The sequence below is a fragment of the Pan troglodytes genome, chromosome 4 (assembly GCF_028858775.2).
Source record: "Pan troglodytes isolate AG18354 chromosome 4, NHGRI_mPanTro3-v2.0_pri, whole genome shotgun sequence".
Classification (NCBI taxonomy): domain Eukaryota; kingdom Metazoa; phylum Chordata; class Mammalia; order Primates; family Hominidae; genus Pan; species Pan troglodytes.
Genome location: NC_072402.2, coordinates 18,799,411 through 18,823,981, shown reverse-complemented (window position 1 = coordinate 18,823,981; position 24,571 = coordinate 18,799,411). Strand labels below are relative to the sequence as shown.

Here is a 24,571-nt window from a genome sequence, read left to right as displayed (position 1 = left end):
CAATTCACAGAATTGACCAATAAACAAATAATAAGATCTTGAATCTTAATAATCAAATAAATACAAATCAGAACAATGATTTTTTTATGCATCAGATTGGCAAAGATTAAAATACTTAATACTCATTTGAATGAGGAAGAGACCAGGCATTCTCAACCATTTAAGGAGGGTCCAATGGTACAATATATTTTTGCAATACCTATCTTGCCTTCCCTTTGAACTAACAATTCCACTTTTAGTGATTACACACAAATTTACCCAAAGTTACTATGCAGATAGAATAATCATCACAGTAGTGTGTGTAATTACAAGAAGAAAAGAAGGAAAGGCAGAAAGAAAAAGGAAGAGAAAGAAAGAAAAAGGAAGGAAGGAAGAAGAGGAAAGAAGGGAAGGGAGGGAGGGAGGAAAGAAGGGAAGGGAGGGAGGAAAGAAGGGAAGGGAGGGAGGAAAGAAGGGAAGGGAGGGAGGAAAGAAGGGAAGGGAGGGAGGGAGGGAGGGAAGGAAGGAAGGAAGGAAGGAAGGAAGGAAGGAAAAAAAGAAAGAGAAAAGAAAGCTAGCTAGATTAAGAGACTAGGTACGGAGCAGGGAATATAGAAAAGTTTCTCTAGGTGTAAGTTTGCACATAAGTTGCATAAAAATTGGAAGAATATGTACCAAACTTTTAACCATACTTATCTCTGAAGAGTTGATAAGGGAATCAAAAAGTCTTGACTAAGCATGTTTTTACGTGTTATTTTGTTTTCTGGCCATTGTTTTCTGTCCATGCAATAGTCTACTATAGACCATGTTTTATATACTATCTCTTAGGGTAAGAGAAATTGGTAAATGACAATTATCAAATTCAAAAACAAAAAGCAGTTTAGAACTTCTAAAAATGATGAATTAAAATGACTACCAAAGCTCTTAGGGATCTCTAGGAATAACACTATTTCCCAAAAAAGGCTCTTCCATTTGGTTTCTATCATTTAGAAAATTAGGGGAAAGTTTGGGGAAAATAACTTTAATTCATTACGCATCATACTTGCCATTTTTCTGTTTACTTCCTTTTCTCCACTCTAGTGCTCAAAAATGCTTGAGAGGAAAAAGAATCAAAATGCACACTCAACTTTAGCAAAGAGCTGATCCTATTATGTAAAAATTTCATAAAACAAATAAGAACTATATAAGAAAGTTGTGAGATATTTTTCACGTGAAGATGGTACAATTGAAGCAAATTGAAATAAGTCCTCCCTGACATTTAAAGATGTCCTGGAACCCAGTTGACAGTCATGCATATTCAATCTATAAGCTTAGAGAGACAATCTTTGTGGAACCAATCTCAGATCAGTAAGAGACAAATCTGGCACATAAATTGTCTCCCTTCCTCTCTCTAGAAGGACTGCCATAAGACCAGCAGATCATGCAGTCTCCCCAGCAATAGTCTTACCAAATTAAACAGTCATTATACTTGATGTCAAGTGATAGCTAACTCAGTAACACACCCCCTCATATTCGTTTTCTTTACTTCCTGCCTCACTCCCTTTTCCCTCTCTCCCACATCTCAAAGACTACACTCCCCAGGAAAGTCTTAAAACATAAATATTTGCCTAACACTACTTTCTAGGAAACTATGTTGCCTGGCATGAGTTTTCTCTATTTAAGATGCAAAAACTAAAATTTTGAAAATTAAACTATGATTTCAAAAACATGTAGAATTTCAGTTCTATGACTTGATTATGATGATTTAGCTCTGTGTCCTTAGACAAGTCAATTAGTTTCTCAGAAATCAACTTTCCAATTTGTAAAACTCACCTTCTTCTTAATAGCCATTTATTTCACTTATGCTATGTCCCAGATGTTTTACTAAACACTAGTGATAAAATGATAAATAATACTAGTCAAGATCCTCAGTATTCCAGATAGACAAGTACATTAGATATTATGGTAAAATGTACTAAATGCAGTGACAGAGTTATTAAAAAAATTATGAGTGCAAGAGAAGAAGCAGCTAACTCATCCTTAGTGCTTTAAAAAGAAGAAAGTCTTCCTGGATGAATCAGTATCTGTAAAGATTCTTAAAGGATATGTAATTTTAGGTAAGAAATCATGTTGGAAAGGACATTCTAGGCAAGAAAATAGCGTGGAAAAAACACCCTGAAAGAAATCTATTTATGAAATACAAAACAGATTACTGAAGCAAAAAATCATAGAGCCAAAGATGAGTAATGAATGCAGAAAAGTAGACAAGGCTGTGTTTGCACCATTAAGACTTTGGGCTCTGCTGAAAGTGACAGGGAGGCCATAAAGATTTCCCAGTAGAGGCCGGGCGTGGTGGCTCATGCCTGTAATCCTAGCACTTTGGGAGGCTGAGGTGGGCAGATTGCCTGAGGTCAGGAGTTTGAGACCAATCTGGCCAACATGGTGAAACCCCGTCTCTACTAAAGATACAAAAAAAAATTAGCCAGGTGTGGTGGCATATGCCTGTAATCCCAGCTACTTGGGAGGCCAAGGCAGGGGAACTGCTTGAACCAGGGAGGTGAAGGTTGCAGTGAGCCAAGATTGCGCTACTGCACTCCAGTCTGGATGACAGAGTGAGACTCCATCTCAAAAAAAGAAGAAAAAAAAAAAGATTTCTCAGTAGAATGGCATAGTTGCACAAACTGTTCTCAATAGTTTTCTCTCCCTCGAATTCTGTGATTCTATAACCCTATATTTTGTAATAAAAAAAGAGGTTAAAAGTGGCATTTTGTTGAAGTTATATAGATTCTATGGTAGTGTGCTAGTAACAATATTTAAATAAAAGTTATTAATCATTTGATAACACAAGATCAATTCCATATGCATGATTTCATCAGACCACATCTGGAATGCTTTTATTATTTATAAGAAATATATTTTAGAAAAAATATTTTGAATCTGACAATATCCAAAAAGTATCCAAGATTATGAAAGATTCAGAAAACCATTTCTCGGGAAAAAAAAAAAAAAAGCACTTTCTGTCTTCTAATTTCAAACAGCTGTCATGTGAAAAAAAAAAAAGAAAGAAACAGACCTATGCAATGTAGCTGAAGCCTACAGATTTAAGATGTAACTGTAATCTGTGAAAAAGTTATAGGAAGCAAAATTCCAGCTTAATATATAAAAACAGAACATGACATAATTTAAGTTTTTCAAGAAAACATCAATCATTTTTGACCATAAAACTTCAAACAGAGCTTAGAAACAATCTGTTTTTTAAAAATGGGTGCTGGTCCTTGGACATGAAATAATAACTTACCCTCCCACCATTTTAAAAAATGCTAAAAAACTGAAAAAAAAATATTTAAAAGTTGAGTTTAGACATTGGGCATTAGAAGTAGAATACTGTAATATCTGAGAGAAGAGGAAAAAAATGAGACCTTGGTCACTTTAGATTTCTACCCGGTACATTTTCTAGACCATGGAGTAGGGGGAAGAAAGCCAAGCAGAACACCATCGCCTCACTGGTTTGAAAAGACAGATGGAGTTTAGAAAGGCTGAGATACCTGGAGTTTTCAAGACAGAGCACAGAAAAAGGATGCTACTAAGAAAAGGAGTTCCAAAAATACACATAGGCATTCCCTTAAATATGTTGCTGAATACTAAGATACATATGCATAGGGTGAAACTTTATGAGGCAAAGAGTTAGAAAGCTGAATAATTTCCAGGACTCACATTGGTCTGGGAAATGTTTGAGTTTCAACTAGGAAGAATAGAGACACTTTGTTGAACATCCTAACCATTGTGTACAGCATAATTATAGACATATACCAGCCCCTATATTAAAGCTTGTTTAAGGGTAAAGGCTAATTTAGGTCCACTCTAATAAAGTTTATACGTAAGTTACAAAAGGATCAAACTTACCCACAATAACTTAATTGTCCACCAAAACAAAATCCAACACTCTTTAAAAGAAAATACAAAATCCAAGTATTCAACAACATACTATTATAATGCCCTGCTTCCCATAAAAAGTGCTATATATTACAAGAAGTAGAAAGATGTGACACATAAACATAAGAAAAATCAATAAATAGAAACATTCAGAAATGGAAGGGAAGATGAAATTAGTAGGCAATAACTTTGAAAGAGCTTTTATAAATTTCCTGAAATATTTAAAGGAAAACCTGATGTTAATGAGGAGGAATAGAAGATAAAAATAGAACAAATCAAAATTTGACCTCTAGGTACTGGAAAACCTGAGGTGACTAGTGACTGGACTGGGACCCCAACATACCACAGCAGCCCGACAGAAAACTGGCCAGACGGCTACGGGGGTGTCCATTATCTTCTCACCAGGCAGGTCCTTCAGACCTGGGCCTCCAGCCAGCCCCTCACCAGAGCTATCAAGCCAGCACCAACTCAGCAGCTCCCTGGACAGAGCCTCCAGATGCAACTGAAAGCTTCTCTGCCACTGCCTATCCAGTGGATCTACCCTTACTACTCTCAGACTAATGAAGGAGCAAAGACCCTAAATGCATTATCTACACCTCCAACAAGCTTCATTAGACCCAAGGAAAGGAGGTCACTCCATTTATTATGGGTCTCACACAACTCCCACTGCCTGTCACCATATAGGGAACCCCTGGCTTGGGCCCACAGCTCAGACTTTTCATCCTGGGCTGACTGCACTGAGCAATTACTGATCTACATCCCTCTGGGGTGGAGCCCCCAGGAGACAAGCAAAACACACTTGGCCACAAGCACTTACTAAGGTCCCTTCCTCTGCTGCCTCTAAGTTGGGGAAGGAATATAAACCCTGAGATTGCCTGAGTGCTGTGGACAGCCCAGGATTGCCAAGTCACAATTTATGCCAGCACTCTAGTGGGAGAGGAATTCACACTTTCAGAGCATTGAGAGGGAACACAACAGCCACTGTGAGGAAAGACAAGGGAGCTACACAACTGAGCAACAGTCTACCAACTGACCAATAATCCTAAGTACCACCTACTGAATCACACCCTAAACCTTCAACACCAAAATGCTTCACTAATATACCCACCTCTGATACCAGAGACAAGAAGTCAGCTTCAAATAAAAACCGTGCATAAAGCCTCAGCCTAGTGAACATATCAAAAAAAGAAGTCTATTGACTGTACTCCATCTACACTGCAGTTAAAGGAACACCTACAAACAGAGATGAGTAAGATCCAATGCAAGAACTCCAGTAACTCAAATGGCCAGAATGTTGTATGTCCTCCAAAAGACCACACCAGTCCTCCAACAAGTTTGTAACCAGACTGTACTGGCTGGAATGACAGAAATAGAATTGAGACTATGGATAGAAACAAAATCATCAAGATTCAGGAGGATGGCAAAACCCAATCCAAGGAAAATAAGAATCACAATAATACAATACAAGAACTGAAGGATAAAATAGCTGGTGTGTATATGTGTGTGTGTGTATATATATACACACACATATATCTGTATGACATATGAAATATATGTATTTTATATATTTATATATTATTGTATATATTATATATAATATATGAAACTGAATATATAAATATATATACATATATGTATATATATACACATATATGTGTGTGTGTGTGTGTGTGTGTGTATATATATATATATATATATATATATATATATGAATGCTGAATGGGTCTGTCAGAGCTGAGTAACACCATACAAGAATTTCAGAATGCAATTAGCCGTATTAAGAGAAGAATAAGCCAAGCTGAGGAAAGAATCTCAGAACTTAAAAGACTAATTCTCTGAAATAAGACAGACAAAAATAAAGAAAAAAGAATAAAAAGAAATGAACAAAACCTCCAAGAAGTATGGGATTATGTGACGAGATCAAATCTATGAATTACTGGCATCCCTGAAAGGGAGGAGGAGAAAGCAAACGACTTGGAAAACATATTTCAGGATCTCATCCATGAAAACTTCCTCACCCTTTTTAGAGAGACCAACAGTCAAATTCAGGAAACAAATGGAATTCTTGGAAAATTCTGCGCAAGAAGATAAATCCCAAGAACGTAATCATCAGATTTTCCAAGGTTGAAATGAAAGAAAGAATGTTAAAGGCAGCTAGAGAAAAAGGGTGGGTCACCTACAAAGAGAATATCATCAGACTAACAGTGGACCTCTTAGCTGAAACCCTACAAACAAGAAGAGATTGGGGGCCTATATTCAACACTCAAAAATTTTTCAACCAAAAATTTCATATCCAGCAAAACTAAGTTTTCTAAGCAAAGGAGAAATGAGATACTTTTAAGATAAGCAAATTGATATGGTTTGGCTCTATGTACCCACCCAAGTCTCACCTTGAATTGTAATCCCCATAATCCCTATGTGTCAAGGGCAGGACCAGGTGGAGATAATTGGATCATGGGGGCAGTTTCTCTTATGCTGCTTTCATGATAATGGGTGAGTCTTATGAGATCTAGTGGTTTGATAAGTGTCTGGCATTTCCTCTGCTTGTACTCACGCCATTCTGCCACCCTGTGAAGAAGGCGCCTGCTTCTCCTTCACCTTCTGCCATGATTGTAAGTTTCCTGAGGCCTCCCCAGCAATGCAGAATTGTGAGTCAATTAAATCTCTTTTCTTTATAAATTACCCAGTCTCAGGTATTTATTCCTAGCAGTGTGAGAATCCATTAATACAGTAAATTGGTAGCAGGAGTTGGGTGCTACTATAAAGATTCCTGAAAATATGGAAGCAACTTTGGAACTGGGTAACAGGCAGAGGTTGGAACAGTTTGGAGGGCTAAAGAAGACAGGAATATGTGAGAAAGTTTGGAACTTCCTAGAGACTTGTTGAATGGCTCTGATCAAAATGCTGATAGCGATATGGATAATGAAGTCCAGGCTGAGGTGGTCTCAGATGGAAATGAGGAACTTCTTGGGAACTGGAGTAAAGGTGATTCTTGCTATGCAAAAAGAAAAACTGGCAGCATTTTACCTCCACCCTAGATATCTGAGAAACTTTGAACTTCAGAGAGATGATTTAGGGTATCTGGCAGAAGAAATTACTAAGCGGTAAAGTGTTCAAAAGAAAGCAGAGCATAAAAGTTTGAAAAATTTGCAGACTGACAATGCGATAGAGAATAAAAACCCATTTTCTGGGGAGATATTCTATCAAATCCACATATATCAATAAAAACCTTGAATGTAAACAGGCTAAATGCCCCCACTTAAAACACACAGAGTGGCAAGGTATATAAAAAACTAGGGCCTAATGGTATCCTGTCTCCAAGAGACTCATCGCACATGAAATGAGACACATAGGCTCAAAATAAGGGGGTGGGGGAAAATCTACCAAGCAAATTAAAAACAGAAAAAAGCAGGGTTGCAAAGCTCATATTAGATGAAACAGACTTTAAACCAACAAAGATCAAAAAAGACAAAGAAGGGCATTACATAATGGTAAAGGGTTCAATTCAACGAGAAGACCTAACTGTCCTAAATGTATATGCACCTAACACTGAAGCACCTAGATTCTTAACCAAGTTCTTAGAGACCTACAAAGAGATATAGACTCCCACTCAATAACAGTAAGAGACTTCAACACTCCACTTACAGTATTGGACAGATCAATGAGGCAGAAAATTAACAAAGATATTCAGGACCTGAACTCAACATTGCACCTAATGGATACAATAGACATCTACAGAACTCTCTATTCAAAAACAGAATATACCTTCTTCTCATTGCCATATGGCACATACTCTAAAGTTGACCATGTGATTGGATATAAAACAATCCTCAGTAAAGGCAAAAGAATGGAAATCACACCAAACACACTTTCAGACCAAAGTGCAATATAAATAGAAGTCAAGACTAAGAAAATTGTTCAAATCAATTCAAATACATGAAAATTAAACAACATTCTCCTGAATGGCTTTTGGGTAAATAATGAAATTAAGGCAGAAATCAAGAAGTTCTTTGAAACTAATGAGAACAAAGATACAACAAACCAGAATCTCTGGACACAGCTAAGGCAGTATTAAGAGAGAAATTCACAGCAGTAAACACCCTATTGAAAATTTAGAACCATCTCAAATTAACAACCTAACATTACAACTGAAAGACTTAGAGAAGCAAGAACAAATCAATCTCAAAGCAAGCAGAAGACAAGAAATAACCAAAATCAGAGCTGAACTGAAAGAAATCATGACATGAAAAAACATTCAAAAGATCAGTGAATTCAGGAATTGGTTTTTTGAAAAGATTAATAAGATAGGTCACTAGCTAGACTAATAAAGAAGAAAAGAGAAAAGATCCAAATAAACAGTTACCAACTATATATTGTCTGTAAGCAAATACATGCTATCTGTATATCACTTTTAAATTTTTTTATTGATACACAATAAATGTACATATTTTCAGGATGCACATGACAATTTAATACATTTACATAATTTGTAAAAATTAAGTCAATGTAATTGGGATACCCACCACCTTAAATATTTTCTTTTCTTTATGCTGGAAACATTCTAATTATTCTCCTCTAGCTATTTTGAAATACAATTGATTATTGTATAGTCACCCTACTGCTCTATTGAACACTAGATCGTATTTCTTCTATGAAAATCTATTATTTGTACCCATTAATAAATTTCTCTTTCCACTTATTTATAAAGTGGCCAAGAGTTTAAATGCCAAAGAATGGAAAAACTTATATCATTCAATCATCAATTATAAGAAAGTTGAAATGTCTATAGTAATATTTGAGAAAGTAAACCTCATAAGAAGAAACATTATCAAAAGAAAAAAGGGACAGCCACAATACAAAAAATGTTCAATTCATCAAAGAGACATAATAATCCCAAGTATGTATGCATTTAATAACAGAGTTGCTCAAGTAGTGAAGCAAAACAGACAAACTTCAAAGAAAAGTAGAGACTTTCCAATTACATTTAGAGATTTCAACATTCTTCTTCCAGTAATTTCAAGTAAACATAAAATCAGTAAATATGCAGAACATTTGAACACTACTGACACACTTGATGTAATTCATATTTTTAAATACCACATTCCTTTACTGCCTAATACAGTCTGTTCAAATGCATATGAAAATGTCACAGTTATACCATTTTCTGGGTCATAATACAATTCCCAATGAATTTTAAAGTATTGACACTTTACAGAGTATGTTCTTTGACTATAATAAAACTAAATTGAAATAAAACACAACAATATGAGGGAAAAAGCAATGTCTGGAAAACTGGCAAGTATTTGGAAATTAATCATCACACTTCTAAACACTCCATGAGTCAAAGAAGAAAACCCAAATCATTTTAACTGAAGGAAAATAAAATTAAATTATCAGAATTTTGAAAGTGGAGAAAAAAGAGTGAGTAAAGAAAAATACATAGCTGTAAATACTTACATTAGAAAAGGGCTAAATCAATGGTCTAAGTTTTATTTTAAGAAACAAGCAAGCAAGTTAAATCCAAAGTATATAGAAGAAATAATATAATAAAAATCTGTGCAGAAATTGGTAACATAAAAATCTGGCAAACAGGAAAATAAATAAAAAATCTAAAAGCTGCTAATTTGAAAATGTAGATGAATTGATTAATTTCTAGCTGTAATGGTCAAGTAAAAATGAGAGGAAGCAAATTAACAGTTTTAAGAATAAATGAGGGAGTACTTCTATAGATCCTACAGACATTAAAAAAATCCTAAGGGAATATTATTTTAATTAATTCAAAGTTTTAACTAAAATAAACAAATATATGAAATGTAAAAACAGACAGGAGAATTTAGAAACTGTGAAATGCTCTATAATCATTAAATGATTCAAACTTTAATTTAGAACCTGCTCACAAAGAAAGGTACAGGTTAAGATAGCTTCATTGGTGAAATCTGTTGAACATTTCTGGAAGAAGTAACACAAAATAATACAAATCTTTTTATAAAATTTAACAGGACAGAACACTTTTTAGCTCATTTTATATGGCCAGTATTACCTTGATAATAAATGAGAAGAAAACTACAAGAAACCTACCAACAAATATCTTTCGTGGACATTGTATTAGTTTTTTGTTGTTGCTGTTACTGGAACAAACTTCCACAAACTTAGTAGCTTAACACAGATTTATTATCGTATAGGTCTGTAGGTCAGAAATCTGACACACTGGAATAAAATCAAGGATTGGCAAGGCTGCATTCCTTTCCTGGTGCTCTGGTACAGTATCCGTTTCCTTGCCTTTTCCTGTCTCTAGAGGCCACTCACATGTATTGGTTTATAGCCGTTTTCCTCCATCTTTAAAGCCAGCAACACCACGTTCCTCTGACCTTGCTTCTGTTGACACATCTCCCTGACCACCACTGGGAAAGCTTATCTGCTTTTAAAGACTCTTGTCATTAGATTGGCCTCACTCTGATAATGCAGAATAATCCCCAGCTAATGGTTTTTAACTTGAAACACATCTTTGAAGTTCCTTTTTCCATGTGATGTAGCAAAGTCACAGATAAAGTGGATTAGGATGTGGACATATTTGGGGGAGCCATTTTTCTGACTACCAAAATCATGGTATTAAGAAGTAATATTCTTACTATTAAGAAGAATATTACTAATAAGAAAATTAATAATATTTTTATTATTGAGAAGCAATATTCTTAATACAATATTTAGAAACCACATTCAACAACATCAAGAAAATGAAACCTGAAAAAGTGAAATTTGTTTATTCCAGGAATGCAAAGTTGATGTGTAATTCACGCCACTAACATAAGAACATGGGAATTTTATATCATCATCTCGGTAGATATAGAACAAACATTTCAAAAAATTTGAAACCTCTTTTGATTAAAAAAATTATATCAAAATATTGATTAAAGGAAATGTTCTCAACTTAATAAAAAGTATCTCTAAAAATCCCACAGCTAACATAATGTTTAATGATAAAAGACTGAAAACTTTTTCTCTGAGAATGGAAGCAAAGCAAATTTCTTGCTTTCATCACTTTTATTCAGGATTGTATCACCAGTGCAAAAAAAAAAAGGCATAGTTTCAAAAGGAAGACATAAACATGCCTATCACAGATAAATTGATCATATACATATAAAACAATTAACAAATTATACTTCATAAAATTGAAATCTTCTGTTATTCAAAAGACTCCTTTGAGAATAAGAAGAGACAAACAGAATGAAAAAAACCTCATACATATGTCAAATCTTGTATCTGGAATATTTTTAAAACTCAGAATATAACAAGAAGACAAATAACCCTATTAAAAATAGAAAGACAATTTGAACAGATACTTCAAAAAAGAATATATTCAAGAATAGCCAATATGCACATAAAAAATACACTTGATTTTAATAGTGATCAGGTAAATAAAAATTAAAACTTCAATGAAATACCACTACACATCCAGTAGACTAGGTAAATGGAAAAGCCTGAACATACTCAGTGCTGATGGGGATGTAGAGCTTCCAGAATTATTATTAGTGGAAATGTAAAATAATCCAATAATATATGAGCTCCCTCTCATATATTATTGGTGGAAACGTAAAATAATCCGACCACTTTGGAAAACAATTAGACATAGTTTTGTAAAGATAAACATATACTTGTTATATGATGAAGCATTTTTACGGATATTTACTAAAAGAAATGAAAGCACACGTCATAAAATTATACACGGGTTTTTTCATCTTAGCCAAAAATTGGAAAAATCCAAATGACTACCAGCATGTGAATGAATAAAAAATACTATTTATTTAAAGGAAGTAAAAAGTAACAGCATAGGAAAGGCCAAGATGACCAGTTAGAGCCTATGTGTATCTTTACACGAGATGGGTCTCTTGAAGACAGCATACCATGTGTATTAGCTCTATCCAACTTGCCATTCTAATTTGCCATGGCCAATTAGAAGCAGCTGCCGTCCATGGCTCTCATGGAAGGGAATGAAAATGGCAGTGAATTCAAAACTTTCAACTGAAATATCCAGGTTCTAACATTGAGACTGACTAGGTAGACAACTCAACCCACAGAGAACAAAGAAAAGCAGGCTGGTGCAACAGCCCACCCAGGAGTGGCACAGAGCTGAAGGAACCTCCGCCCCCAGCCACAGAAATCCCTGAGTGATTGTGCAACCCTGCCCAGGAAACCATGCTTCTCCCATAGATCTTTGCAAACCATGGATCAGGAGATCCACACATGAGACCATGCAATCAGGGCCTTGGATTCATTACACAGAGCTGTGCGCAGTCTCTTCACAGACACCCAGGACTTTTACAAACTCTGGCTCTGGGAATCCCGGCAAGGCAGGAGATGCATCCATACACTCCCTTAGGAAGGGGGCTGAATCCAGGGAGCCAAGCACCACTGTTCAGTGGGCTCCACTTCCCCACTTCTAAGGCATCTCACAAGTTACGAGCCACTGGCTTAGAATTCCAGCCAGCCAGTGCAACAGGCTGGAGACTGCTTGAGGAAGAGGAGTTCCCAGGGGGAGGGGCAGCTGCCATTTCTGTGGTTAGGTCAAATTCAGCTGTTCTAGCCTGCAGGCTCCAGGGAGCCCAGACAGTCCTGATGAGGAGGAGTCCCCCATGTCACAGCACAGCTGGTTTGTCACATCATGGCCAGACTGCTTCTTTAAGTAGGACCATGATCTATCCCTCCTCAGTGAGTGGGGTCTCCCCATGAGAATTTGAGAAACCCCAGCCAGGGTTATATGGATAGAACTCTGATCTCTCTCTGGGACAGAGCCCCTTGACGGAGAAACGACCAATGTCTTGTGGTTTAGTCAACTCAGCCTTTCCAGCTTGCTGACTCCAGAGAGTCCAGGCTATCTGGACAAGGAAAGAAAGAGTGCCCCCCAATGCAGTACATCTGCTCTACCGAAAAGCAGCCAGACTGCTTCTTTCAGTGGGTCTCTGATCCTGTCCCTCCTGACTGGTGAGACCTCCCAACAGGGGTCTCCAAATACCTCCTACAGGAGCTTCCGGGCCAGCAACAGGTCAGTACCTGCCTGAGATGGAGCTCCCAGAGGTAAAAGACTGCCACCTTTGCTGTTTTGTAGCCTTCACTGGTGATACCTCCAGGTAAGGGAAAAGTTGAGGAAAAGCAGACCCAATGCTCCATACCCATATACCAAAGAATGGCCTGACTGTTAAAAGACAAAGAAACAGAAAGAAACATCAACAAAAGTCCCTGAAAACCCCATTAAAAGGTCAGCAACTCTAAAAATTGAAGGTAGATAAGCCCACAAAGATGAGAAAGAATCAACACAAAAATGCTGAGCACTCAAAAAGCCAGAGCAACTCTTCTCCTCCAAATGACTGCAACACCTCTCCAGCAAGGGCACAGAATTTGGCCAAGGTTGAGATGGATGAATTCACAGTATTAGGCTTCAGCAGGTGGGTAATAACAAACTGCACTGAGCTAAAGGAGCATATTGTAATCCAATGCAAAGAAGCTAAGAATCATAATAAAACAGTACAGGAGCTGATAACCAGAATAGCCAGTTTAGAGAGGCACATAACTGAACTGATGGAGCTGAAAAACACAACATGAGAAATTCACAACGCAATCACAAGTATCAATAGCAGAATAGACCAACTGGAGGAAAGAATCTCAGAGCTTGAAGACTATCTTTCTGAAATAAAATGGGCCGACAAGAACAGCAAAAAAGGAATGAAAAGGAACAAATAAGACTCTGAGAAATATCGAACTATGTAAAAAGACCAAACCTAAAACTGATTGCAGTACCTGAAAGAGATGGGGAGAATTGAACAAAGCTGGAAAACATACTTCAGGATATCATCCAAGAGAACTTCCACAACCTAGAAAGATAGGCCAACATTCAAATCCAGGAAATCCAGAGAACCGCAGTAAGATACTCCATGAGAAGATCAACCCCAAGACACATAATCTGAAGTTGAAAAGAAAAAAAAAAATGTTAGGGCAGCCAGAGAGAAAGGCCGGGTGACCTACAAAGGGAAACCCATCAAACTAACAGTGGATCTCTCAGATGAAACTCTACAAACAAGAAGAGTTTGGGGCCAATATCCAACATTCTTAAGAATTTCTAACCCAGAGTTTTATATCTGACCAAACTAAGCTTCATAAGCAAAGGAGAAATAATATCCTTTTGAGACAAGCAAACGCTGAGGGAATTTGTCACCACCAGGCCTGCCTTGCAAGAGCTGCTGAAGGAAGCACTAAATATGGAAAGGAAAAACTGGTACCAGCCACTACGAAAATACAGTGAAGTACACAGACAAGTGACACTGTGAAGCAGCCACATATACAAGTCTGCAAAATAATCAGCTAGCATCACAATGACAGAATCAAATTCACACATAACAATATTAATCTTAAATGTAAATGGGCCAAATGCCCCCAATTAAAAGAAACATAATGGCAAGTTGGATAGAGCTAATATTCATTGGTATGCTATCTTCAAGAGACCAATCTCATGTGCAAAGATACACATAGGTACAAAATAATAGATGGAGGAAAATTTACCACGCAAATGGAAAATAGAAAAAAAGCAGGGGTCACAATCCTAGTTTCTGACAAAACAGACTTTAAACCAACAAAGATCAAAACAGAAAAAGAAGGATATTACATAATGGTAAAGGGTTCAATTCAACAAAAATAGCTAGCTATCCTAAATGTATATGCAGAGATTTAGACTCCCACACAATAATAATGAGAGAATTTAACACCCCACTAACAATATTAGACTGATAATTAAGACAGAAAATTAACAAATATATTCATGACCTGAACTCAGCTCTGGATCAAACAAACCTGATATATATATATACAAAACTCTTCACCCCAAAACAGCAGAATATACATTCTTCTCATCACCACATGGCAGGTACTCTAAAATTAATCACATAATTGGAAGTAAAACACTCCTCAGCAAATGCAAAAGAACTGAAATTATAACAAACACTCAGATTACAGCACAATCAAATTAGATCTCAAGAGTAAGAAATTTACTCAAAACCACACAACTACATGGAAATTAAACAACCTGCTACTGAATTCATCCTGAATAAATAATGAATTAAGGTAGGAATCAAGAAGTTCTTTGAAACTAATAATAACAAAAAGACAAGGTACCAGAATGTCTGGGACACAACTAAAGCAGTGCTAAGAGGGAAATTTATAGCACTAAATCCTTACATCAACTCAAATTAACAACCTAACAACACAACTAAAAGAACTACAGAACCAAGAGCAAACAAATCCCAAAGCTACCAGAAGACAAGAAATAACCAAGATCAGAGCAGAACTGAAGGAAATAGAGACACAAAAAAAACCCTTAAAAAAATCAACAAATCCAGGCACTGGTTTTTTGAAAAAATAAAATAAAATAGACCACTAGCTAGACTAACAAAGAAGAAAAGAGAGAAGACTCAAATAGACACAATAAGAAATGATAAAGGGGATATCAACACTGACCCCACCGAAGTACAGACAACTGTCACAGAACACTATAAACACCTCTATGCACATAAACTAGAAAATCTAGAAGAAATGGATAAATTCCTGGACACATACTGTCTCCGAAGACTGAACCAGGAAGAAATCAAATCCCTGAGTAGACCAAAAATGAGTTCTGAAATTGAGTTAGTAATAAATAGCCTACCAACCAAGCCCAGAACCAGACAGATTTACAGCTGAATTCTACCAGAGGTGCAAAAAAGAGGTAATACCATTTTGACTGAAACTATCCCAAACAATTGAAAAGAAGGGTCTCCTCCCTAACTCATTTTATGAGGCCAGCATCATCCTGATACCAAAACCTGGCAGAGATACAACAACAAAAAAGAAAACTTCAGGTCAATATCTCTGATAAACTTTAATGCAAAAATCCTCAATAAAATACTGGTAATCAGAATCCAGCATCACATCAAAAAGCTTATCCACCATGATCAAGTTGGCTTCATCCCTGGGATGCAAGGTTGGTTCAACATATGCAAATCAATAAATGTAATTCATCACATAAACAGAACTAAAGACAAAAACCACATGATTATCTCAATAGATGCAGAAAAGGCCTTCGATAAAATTCAAGCTCCTTCATGTTAAAAACTCTCAATAAACTAAGTATTGAAGAAACATACCTCAAAATAATAACAGTCATATACGACAAACCCATAGCCAATATCATCCTGAATGGGAAAAAGATGGAAGCATTCCCCTTGAAAACTGGCACAAGACAAGGATGTCCTCTCTCACCATGCCTATTCAACATAGTACTGGAAGTTTTGGCCAGGGCAATCAGACAAGAGAAAGAAATAAATGTATTCAAATAGGGAGAGAGGAAGTCAAATTATCTTTGTTTGCAGATGACATGATCCTATATATCTAGAAAATCTTATTGTCTCAGCCCAAAAGCTTATTAAGCTGATAAGAAAATTCAGCAAAGTCTCAGGATACAAAATCAATGTGCAAAAATCGCTAGCATTCCTATAACACCAACAACAGACAAGCCAAGAGCCAAATCATGAATGAACTCCAATTCACAATTGCCACAAAGAGTATAAAATACCTAGGAACACAGCTAACAAGGGAAGTGAAGAACCTCTTCAAGGAGAACTACAGACCACTGCTCAAGGAAATCAGAGAGGACACAAACAAATCGAAAAACATTCCATGTTCATGCATCAGAAGAATCAATATCATGAAAATGGCCATACTGCCCAAAGCAATTTATAGATTCAATGCTATTCCCATTAAACTAATATTGACATTTTTCATAGAATTAGAAGAAACCATTTTAAAATTTATATGAAACCAAAAAAAGAGCCTGAATAGCCAAGACAATCCTAAACAAAAAGAACAAAGCTGGAGGCATCATGCTACCTGACTTTAAGCTATACTACAAGGCTACAGTAACCAAAACAGTATGGTACTGGTACAAAAACAGATGCATAGATCAATGGAACAGAATGGAGAACTCAGAAATAAGACCACATACCTACAAGCATCTGATCTTCAAGAAACCTGCCATAAACAAACAATGGAGACAGGATTCCATATTTAATAAATGGTGCTGGGAGAACTGGCTAGCCATACGCAGAAAATTGAAACTGGACCCCTCCCTTACACCTTATATACAAAAATTCACTCAAGATAAATTAAAGACTTAAATGTAAAACCCAAAACTATAAAAGCCCTAGAAGAAAATCTAGGTAAAATTAAACTAAAGAGCTTCTGCACAGCAAAACAAACTATCATCGGTTTGAAAAGACAACCTACAGAATGGAAGAAAATTTTTGCAATCTATCTATCTGACAAAGGTCTAATATGCAGAGTCTACAAGGAACTTAAATTTACAAGGAAAGAAAAAACATTAAAAAGTAGGCAAAGAACATGAACAGACACTTCTCAAAAGAAGACATTCATGTGGAAAACAAATATATGAAGAAGAGCTCAACATCACTGATCATTAGAGAAATGCAAATGAAAACCACAATGAGATACCATCTCATACCTGTCAGAATGGTGATTACTAAAAAGTCCAGAAAGAACAGATGCTGGCAAGGTTGTGGATAGAAAAGAACACTTTTATACTGTTGGTCAGGACATACATTAGTTCAACCACTGAGGAAGACAGTGTAGCAATTCCTCAAAGATCTAGAGGCAGAAATACCATTTGACCTAACAATTCTGTTACTGAGTATATACCCAAAGAAATATAAATTATTCTATTATAAAGATACTTGCACGCATATGTTCATTGCAGAAGTATTCACAATAGCAAAGACATAAAATCAACCCAAATGCCCATCGGTGATAGACTAGATAAAGAAAATGTGGTACATATACACCATGGAATACTATGCAACCATAAAAAGGAACAAGATTACATTCTTTGCAGGGACATGAATGGAACTGGAAACTGTTACCCTCAACAAACATAAGAACAGAAAATCAAACACTGCATGTTCTCACTTAGAAGTGGGAGCTGAACGATGAGAACGCATGGGCACATGGTGGGCAACAACACACACTGGGACCTCTCACAGGTAGGGAGAGGGAGAGCATCAGGAAGAATAGCTAATAGATGCTGGTCTTAATTCATGCGTGATGGGTTGATCTGTGCAGCAAACCACCATGGCACATGTTTAGCTACGTAGCAAACCTGCACATGTTTAGCTACGTAGCAAACCTGCACATCCTGCACATGTATGCTGAAACTTCAAATAAAAGTTAAAGAAAAAAAACAAAATACTCATTCACACAAAACATGGATGAATCTCAACAATGTGCTGATTAGAAGCCAGAACACAAGGGCATTTACATTATGATTACATTTCTATACAATCATAGAAAAGGAAAACTAATATATTGTGACAGAAAGTACATCGGCAGTTACCTGGAGCTGTGGATGACACAAAGGAATTTTCTGTGATGATGGAAATATATATCTTGATTATAGTCATGGTTACAGAGGTGTCTACACTTGTCAAAATGCACAAATCTATATTCTTAGAATGCGATATTTTATTGGTTGTAAACAATAGCCCAATAAATTTAATTTTAAAAAAATGTTTCTTGGCCGGGCATGGTGGCTCACACCTGTAATCCCAGCACTTTGGGAGGCCGAGGCGGACAGATCATTTGAGGTCAGGAGTTCAAGACCAGCCTGGCCAACTTGGCAAAACCCCTTCTCTACTAAAAATACAAGTGAGCCAGGCATGGTGGCGGGCTCCTGTAATCCCTGCTATTCGGGAGGCTGAGGCAGAAGAATCGCTTGAACCCCGGGAGGCAGAGGTTGCAGTGAGCCGAGATCACACCTCTGCACTCCAGCCTGGGCAACAAGAGCAAAACTCTATCTTTAAAAAAAAAAAAAAAGTTTCTTCCACCCCAAAATTGATCTTTTAGGATATTTTGGAAGAGGATACCTAAATTGAATGGACAATTCAAATAAATATTCTGTTCCCTAGATGATCCCTTGTATGTGCCTATGTGTGTCATCTTCATTCTCTGCTTGATTAAAATACTTAAAAGAATCAAGCAGTAGATATCTTTACAGATGTGAGTTTATATTATAAATTTTATAAAAAGTGACTGTCAGTAATAGTAGATCCAGTTTTAACTATTTGTCTTATGTATTTTAAATATTTGGTAAAATTTTAAATACCACTTAAATTACTATAATTTTGCTTTATACAAAGTTTTTTGCAAGTATATAGTTAAGTGTGTGCCTGTGTGTGTGCACTTTGACAAATGCAGACATCGGTGCAATCACCACTACAATCCTACAATCAAGATAGGTATTTCCATTATCACAAAAAATTCTTTCATGTCACTGACAATTCCAAATAACATTTAAAAGTAATGGCAAAAACCGCAATTACTTTTGCACCAACTTTAATAGATAGATAGATAGATAGATAGATAGATAGATAGATAGATATAGATATATAGATACACACACATATAACTCTTGAGAGAATGGAAACACTACATTTTTTTTCCAAACATGTACTCTTTCCTGGTAGTTTTAGAATAAACGTATTTCTGTTCATTTAGTTCTCTTTTTAAATATTTTGCTTGGAAACTTGTATTTGACCAATATCCACAAATGATTTGTGTTATTGAAAAGTAAAGAAGGGAGAACAGGAAAGTCTAAGTCAACATTCTGTGTGACTATCCATGGGAAACACAATACTGCTAAGCATTAAATAATCTTGTATTTCAAATCTCCAAATTCCTTTAACAATGATAAATGAGAGACACCAAAAGGTTTTAGAAATTCTACCTAAGTGAGCTTTAATCATGTTAACTGAAATTTTCTTTACACTTAGAATTCTTTTTCACCTCTCAGTGAGGTTTTTGGTTTTGTTTTGTGTAGGGATGGGGAGGCAAGGGGTTGGTCATGATTATCTGACAAACTGCCTTCTAAGAACCTCATTTTGAAAAAGGTCTTACTAAGAAAAAAAAATCTTACAACTAAATTGTTTTTACACAATGAGTTGAAATATTATTAACCATTTACATGCATAATAGTATCAAGGCAAACTTTGTTAATAATAGTAAGACATATTCAGAAATTATCCCATGCCTTTAACATTTCAGAATAACTTCAAATATGAATGTATGCCATAAGGAGGGAAGAAATTAATAAATATTGAGTACCTACATAGGTTAAAAGCAAGTCATATAGTATTTCATTATAGTTTATTTATAGAATAAGAAAATTATTTGAAGTGTGTTCCACTTATGTTTGTGTAATACGCTTGAAAATTTCTTATAGAAAAGATGGAGAAACATGCTATGAATGGCAATACAATTTTGCAGATATGTTATTGAATTAATGACCCTTCCCAAAGGTGATGATTGATTTAACCTATCTTGTGACATCTCTTTCGTGGTGGCTATGCATTTTGGTCAATAGTTGTAATACAAATATTGCTGTCATACTTATGAAATTCCAAAGTGGCAGGGAGTACAAGGCATAGCTTATACTAATGCTAATATAATGGATGGTAGAAATTCCTGAATTTATCTAATAAAATAAACTTAGAACAGATGTGAATACCTATGCCTAGGTTAATTGCCTGTATAGGACAGAACAGGAGGAATTTTATTACAAATAGTGCATGTGAAAAACTCTTAGTGGATTCAAATTCCACAACGCTTGAATAGGACAGCTGAAGTATTCTTGAATTTTATTTGACTAAATCCAAACTCTTCATTTGGCTTTCTACATGCTCAATATGAATCAACAGAGTGATAAAACTGCCCAAAATGTTAATGCCATCCTGAAATGCATTAAGAAAACACTGTACTCAGAATACAAGAACTGACAATGAGTGTAGCTCTGTGTTGTTCAAACAGTCCTGGGAAATGTTTTTCCTACATGGTGCGTCACTTAAGAGGAACCCTGAGAGGCTGGAATGCATCTGGAAGACAAAGGTCTGCAAAGCACTACATGTATATTAAGGACTGATTATCTGAGAATATTTAGCCTGTAAAAGAACACACTTGGTGTGTCTGTGTGAGTCCCCCAAGAAGCAGACAGCCAGATAGGACTGGATGCACAAGAGATTCATTAGAAAAATATCTATGATGTATACAAGGATAAAGGGGGAGAGAGGAGTAACAGATAGGAAGAGTCTTAATGCTGTGGTACAGCTCTGACACCTGTGGAAAGAAGAATTGAAAGATTGTATACAAAGAGCTTCAAATCATAGCAAGGTTCTTAAAAAAACGTCTTGGCCAGACCCATGGAAAGTTGGCAAGCTATAGTTAGCTGTTAGATGAATCTCCCATAGGACAGGAATGGCTTTGTTCTAGAATTGCAGCTGTGTTCAGTCATGGGGTGGAAGCAGCCCAAAGGAAGAATGGCCTGGCTTCCATGACCCTAAGCATCCAAAGGTGCGGCCATTGGAGGCTGTCAATCAAGTACGCTCCCCCAACAGGTCTTTTGAAGTCAAAACTCCATGGCCGCCATACTTGGGAGACATAACGCCTGTTTTTAATTTTACTAAAGAGTTGTAATATGGATAAAGGTTAAGATTTCTTCTACATGACTTCAAAGGACAGAAGTAGAACAAAGAAATGGATGTTTCACTCAGACTGCACCAAAAAATAAAAAATTTCTAATAATTAGAGTTCAAAGATAAAGTGAACAGTTTCATAAGTGGAGTTGGAAAGAGTCAGAAGGTAAACACACCTGTGAGGCCTCTTCTCAACCTTGAAGTCTAATGAGACTAGCAATAAAGGAAGTAAGGATAGAAGGAACTCAAGAAATATGGTTTACTGAAATGATTATAAGAAGACTGGATTAAGAAGCTTTTATTTTTTCTTCTGTAATAATGCTACATTTTGTGTCTCAGTAGGGAAGAGTAAGGATATACTAAAAATCCTTTCATTAACGTGAACTGATTTTTGCCCTCTACGGAGTTAGAATCAGAGAAGTACAAATTGGACTTAAATCATAACCCTTGTGAATTGTCCTGGAAAAACATCAACAATGATTTTCTTCTCTTTAATTATTAAAAACAAAATCTCCTTTATTTTCCTTCTCAACACAGTATGTGTCCTGGTAAAAGAGTATTTCTAGATTTGTAATCTGATAGCTTCTGCTTCCCTTTGGGATAAAAGCTGTTTTGGTTACTGTAGCCTTGTAGTATAGTTTGAAGTCAGGTAGTGTGATGCCTCCAGCTTTGTTCTTTTTGCTTAGGATTGTCTTGGCTATACAGGCTCTTTTTTGGTTCCATGTGAAATTTAAAGTAGTTTTTTTCTAATTCTGTGGAGAAAGTCAATGGTAGCTTGATGGGAATAGCATTGAATCTATAAATTACTTTGGGCAGTATGGCCATTTTCATGATATTGATTCTTCCTATCCATGAGCATGGAATGTTTTCTCATTTGTTTGTGTCCTCTCTTATTTCCTTGAACAGTGGTTTGAAGAATGAGATCATGTCCTTTGCAGGGACATGGATGAAGCTGGAAGCCATCGTTCTCAGAAAACTAACACGGGAACAGAAAACCAAACATTTAATGTTCTCACTCATAAGTGAGAGTTGAACAAAGAACATATGGACACAGGGAGGGGAACAACACACACCAGGGCCTGTCAGGGGGTCTGGAGCAAGGGGAGGGAGAGCATTAGGACAAATACCTAATGCATCCAGGGCTTAAAACCTAGATGACAGGTTGATAAGTGCGGCAAACCACCATGGCACATGTATACCTATGTAACAGACCTGCACATTCTGCATATGTATCCCGGAACTTAAAGTAAAATTTAAAAAAATAAAATTAAAAAAGCTTTTGCACTCCATTTATTCTCAGGCCAGTGAAAGGGTTAAGTAAGCTACGGTGGAATCCTGAATTTGAGTATTGAAAATCTGGCAACCAGCCCAGGGGCCCCTTCCAAAAAGAAGCAGCTACCCTGAGCCCTTACAAAGGAGGTGGTTGCCCTAGCAACAGTATCTGATAAAAGAAAATATGGCCGCCAGGTACACATACAGATTGCAGGAGAGAGAGGAAAACTGCTCAGCTGCTGCTGCACTCAGTGTTAAGGAGTCATTTAGCAAATCTGGAGTTTTAGAGCTGAACTTATAATTGTGGAAATTTTGGGGGTGGTATTTATTTAAGTCATGCCCAATATATTTCAAAATTTGGCACGTTGTAGTGATTGCTGAGCATAAATATGCCTCCCAACTTAAACAAAAGCAACCACCACAAATGACTGTCAAGATACACCAGCTAACTAGAAAGACCACTTTAAAGAAAGATTTGCTCAAAATAAACATCAATTTTTCCCCCAAAGTCTTTAATCGGATTCTTTAGTCATGTCTCCGTTTTTTTATCTTTGTGCAGAGGTATGATTCCATATGAAACATTCGAACTGCTCACAGCCTTATTTTATCTAACATAATTATTTGTAATTGACACCCTCATTCATTTATTTAAAGCCTAAACATTTACCAATCTCCTGTGTGTACTGACTGCCTTTTTTATCATTGAATATTTTCTGTTAAATATTTTATTGTGGAATCAACTTTAGAGATTTTTGTAAGAGGCTTTAAAGCAGTTATGATCGTTAGTACTGTTTTCTTGATGGCAAAGGATGGGCGCTTACTAGAGGACCACTTTTCCTAAATGCACACTTCAGATTGATCATAATTTGTGAGTATGGTGTTGACTTATTCAATAATACAGCAATGAGAACGTGAGAGGCATAGGCCACTGCTCAGTGAACCAGTTTTTAATACAAATGTTTTCACTCCCCACTTCCACCCCAAATAGACAGTTCCTTTTTTTAGGTATATGACACTAGGAAAAAGACCCATAATCTTCTGGACATCCGGGTCCCAATCCTTATATTTCTATAAGCTTATGAAATGGCCTTCACAGGGCACTTAGCCTCCGGAAGTCTGTTTCCTAGAGACAACATGATAGCCTCTAAGACTTCTCTTGACTGTGCTGTTGCATGAAAATGGGTTATTGCCTTCTGTGAGGAAAAAGCAAAGTTCTGTTTGAATAAATCCATTAGATTTCTGTTAGAGATTAATCAAGTTTCATTTACAACTCTTCCTGCATAAAGACCCATACTTTTCCTCAGCAAATTATTAATAAATACTACCAGCTTTAAAACTCTAATGTAAACACTTCATTGTATACACTGAATAAAAGACTCCAGCAGACACTACTCAGAAACTTCTGTGTCTTTTGATCTGTTTCTTGAGTTGGAGTATGAAATCCCTGGGCAAAGCCTAAAAGACACACAGGAAAAGTATATTCATTGCTTTTTAAAATGTGGGCTAGCAAAAGACAGAGAAGGGCAGAAATAGACGTTCGTAATTACTCTTGACATGGGGGCAGGCAAGGGTAATTTTAGGGTCTTCCATGACTAACTTGAAGGGCTCTCTAATACAATGTTGCTAAAATTTGAACAGAATCTTTTTAAAGAAAAAAATATAAACTCATATACTCAGTGTTGACTTGTATTACTTTCACTATACTCTTAAATGCTTATAAATATAAAAACAGGTATAAACATCTTACGCTCACAGGACTTGGCTGTAAGAAACAAATCTGCAAATTATAAACCAAACTATTACTCCAATAAAATTAAAATTAATGTTTTTAATATGATGAATCATCTTGACAT

General features: G+C 36.3%; 1 long non-coding RNA gene across 3 annotated transcripts in view; it reads right to left on the bottom strand.

The window, feature by feature from the left end:
- Positions 1-24,571, bottom strand: part of LOC107974646 (uncharacterized) — a 162,603-nt gene that overhangs the window by 108,945 nt on the left and 29,087 nt on the right. The window lies entirely within an intron of this gene.